This window comes from Panthera pardus, unplaced genomic scaffold (assembly GCF_024362965.1).
Source record: "Panthera pardus isolate Hobbes unplaced genomic scaffold, ASM2436296v1 HiC_scaffold_6, whole genome shotgun sequence".
NCBI classification, from domain to species: domain Eukaryota; kingdom Metazoa; phylum Chordata; class Mammalia; order Carnivora; family Felidae; genus Panthera; species Panthera pardus.
Genome location: NW_026526991.1, coordinates 85,934,822 through 85,938,515, shown reverse-complemented (window position 1 = coordinate 85,938,515; position 3,694 = coordinate 85,934,822). Strand labels below are relative to the sequence as shown.

Here is a 3,694-nt window from a genome sequence, read left to right as displayed (position 1 = left end):
CAGGGGTTTTTAAAAAATATATACTGGAAAATAAAAACTAAAAGAATACTAAAAGATATTGTATTAGTACATAAAAATTCAAACAAATTTTAAGTGTATGTTATATAACACAATAAATAATATTGATAATTTTATTATATATCATAATATATTATCTATTTATAAATATCCAAGGGCAAGGATCTCCTTTCCTACACTCTCCTCAAAGGCTTTGCCCTCCTACCCTGATTCTCCATTTCCCACCATTGACTTCCTTATCATGGGAAGCCTTTCCCTAAACCAGCTGCCCCAGAGGCCACAGTCCACTTCTTTTGGAAATGAGGATTTCCTAAAACTGAAACCAGTTCACTGGAGACCTGGAAGTGAGCTGACAGTGAAATGTTTTTTCCCCTTAATTTTATCAGTTCCACATGATTCCAACGATCACCTTGGACCACCAAGCCTTGAGTGGTGTTGCCAATTGGCTTCCTTCCAGGCAGGGATTTTGTAGCTCTTTGAAAGAAAGAAAATTGTGTGTGTGTGTGTGTGTGTGTGTGTGTGTGTGTGTGTATGCCTGTCTATCTCTCACATTCATGCTTTGTCTTCTATTATCTTTGTTGAAGCTACAGGATGGGCAGGTTGTGGGTAGGGGAAAAGAGGAGCAAGAATATTTTGTTGTCTCAAAATGAGAGCTCCCTTCTACTCTCTTTTATTTCTTCTGAGAGCTTTGGATTTGGAGGCCTGACCACTAGGCCATGGATTGCCTGAGCATAAAACCTGGAGATAGTTTTATATTGCTTGGGTGATGCCCAAGCAACACTTTTTGTCTCTGGTCAACTGCCTTCCTCAGAGAGAAGTGAATTGGTTGTTAGCTTCTGAGTTTTACCAAATAAAGTAGAATCCAAGAAGAAAGAAAGAAAAAAAATACATATATATAATACATATTATTATATATAATATACTATATTAGCAATATATATAATTATATATAAGATATGTATATAATTATTGTATATAAAATAAGTTTTGTATGTTTATTCACTAGGATATACTACAAATATCTGTTAGCATAACTTATTTAAATTCAAATCAAGAAATTACATTCATTATGCAAATACTATATATTATGTGATATGGATAATATAATGTGAAAAAGGCACTGTTCCTGTGTTTCAGGAATTGATAGGAATGGGGAAGGCAAACACATGCACAACATGCAACAATGTGTGCAAAAAATAAGTATAAAAAAAAAGAATTTTAAGAGTGTAGAGAAAGGAGCAAATAACTACAAGTGGATATTTTGAAATTGCCTCATTAAGCAGAACCTTGAATATCAGCAAATGAGGATGAAGAAATAGACCTACCAGGTAAAGAACAAAAGATAAAGTTATGTAATAAAGGAATGAAGAGTATTCGTAGGAAACAATTTTATGTTGGTAGACAGTCCAGATGTCAATTTAAGGAAGGTCAAAGAGATTTTTATGTGTATGTTGGTAAGCCATGGGGGTTTTTGAGGAAAAGAATAACACAATGAGATGTATTTAAGGAAGTTAACTCTGACACAGTGTATGGTTGAATTGGCATTGGATAAGGCATACAAGAATAATAGTTTGCAGTATCTACGTGTGGGGTCCAGTTTAGAGTGATAACAGTGGAAATAAAAAGAAAAAGATGATGTAGGAAAAATTTTGAATATAGAATGGACAAAAAGAGGCACACAAATTTAATTCTAGGATTTTCAGCTAGATGACCTGAGAGAACTGTGATGCCATTGACTAAGATCAGGAACATAAAAGTATAGAGAAGGACAGTAATATAAGGGATTTCTTAGAAATATCCATGTGAAGATGACAATAGGCAAAGGAGAGAATAATCAAAAGAAGAGAAGCCAGGGATAAAGATGACAATTTGATAGTAATTCATTCAGATGAGACTATGAACTCAGATAAATTACAAAGAGGAAGAATGTAAATGGGGGGAGGAAAGCAAGGATGAGGAATGTCTAAATTTAAGATAGAAATATCCTGTTTGAAAATAGTGGCATAAAATTGGCATTTCTGCCTTCCTTTCCTGGAAATCATCCAAAACCAATGAAGAAAAAGAGAAACAAAACACTAAAGTTGTTTTTGGCAAAACTAGAAGACAGTTAAAACTCCAAACCATAAAATAGGTTAAAGAGCTTTCAAAATCAATGAGGATCAAGCAGGCAAATGCTCACAAAGAAACAGAGGGGGTTGGGGCGAATGCTGCAGCTGTATAGCTCAAAAGATCCAAAATAAAAGTACATTTCCTGGAACAGAGGCACACATACAAAGGTACAAAAACTTATATCCCAGGTCTACAATAATAGTTAGAAGGAACATGCATTAACTGCAGGAATTCAGTTTGGTTCCAAATATTGTTGAAGGCAAAGCCAAATGAGAAGTCATAGAAAGGAGCCATTTTTAATGAAGCAATCTGTCTCTACAGCAGTGGAAGAGAGATTTTATATTGTTAAACAAATAAACAAAACTTATGGTTACCTATCCAGCTATTCTGCCACAAAGTGTTGGTCCTCTCTCACTCCCTAAAACTCCTGCAAATAACTGGGGAAATGATCTGTTTCACTGATAAATTTTAAAAAATAAATTTGTTCAGGAGTCACATAAAGTACTAGATGGAGAAGGAGAAGAAGCAGAAGAAGAAAGGAAAAGGAAAATCAACTAACAAGTTAAGAACACTCACTAGAATAATGTTACCAAGGAGCAAACAAAAATTACCACCAGATATTTAACATACATGAGCAAATCTTAACTAAGCAATTACCTCTATAATACAAGAACATGGAGCAGTGATAGGAATAGTCTGAGCAATAATATCTATTGGCTTTCTAGGTTTCACTGTATGAGCTCACCACATGTTCACCTTGGGAATAGACATTGATATATGAGCATACTTCACATCAGCTACCATAATCATTACTATTTCCACAGGAATAAAAGTATTTAGCTGACTCACCAACCTTCATGGAGTCAACATTGAATGATCCCCTGCTATACTATGAGCCTTAGGCTTTATTTTCCTATTTACCATAGGAGGCTTACCAGGCACTGTATTAGCAAACTCTTCACTAGACATTGCTCTTTATGACACATACTAGTAAAACTCACTTCTACTATATACTATCAATAAGAGCAGAATTAGCTATTATAAGAAGGTTCATCCATTGATTGCCCCTATTTTCAGGATACACTCTTTGATAACACCTGAGCAAAAATCCACTGTACAATTATATTTGTAGGTGGTAACACAACATTCTTTCCTCAACATTTCCTCATATTATCTGGAATACCTTGACGTTACTCTGAATACCCAGACACATATGCAACTTGAAACACAATTTCTTTTATAGGCTCATTTATTTAACTAACAGAAGTAATATTAATAATTCTTTGAGTTTGAGAAGTTTGGTAAAGAAATAGAAAGTGATAGAATATAAGCTGGGAGAAATCAGAAAAGAAGAGAAAATATAAAATCATTCACAAAACAAAATGAGTTGAAAGGAGCACAAGGGAAAATAGGTACTGCTAAAAATACAGTTGAAGACATAGAAGATAAAAATAAAGTGTGTCAGGGCACCAGGATAGCTCAGTCAGTTGAACTTCCAACTTCAGCTCAGGTCATGATCTTGCAGTTTGTGAGTTGGGGCTCCACATTAGGGTTGCCTCTCTCAGAC

At 34.7% G+C, this 3,694-nt stretch overlaps 1 pseudogene; it reads left to right on the top strand.

The window, feature by feature from the left end:
• The first annotated feature begins 259 nt into the window (after positions 1-259).
• LOC128774994 (cytochrome c oxidase subunit 1-like) lies at positions 260-3,414 on the top strand (annotated as a pseudogene).
• Positions 3,415-3,694: the final 280 nt, after the last annotated feature.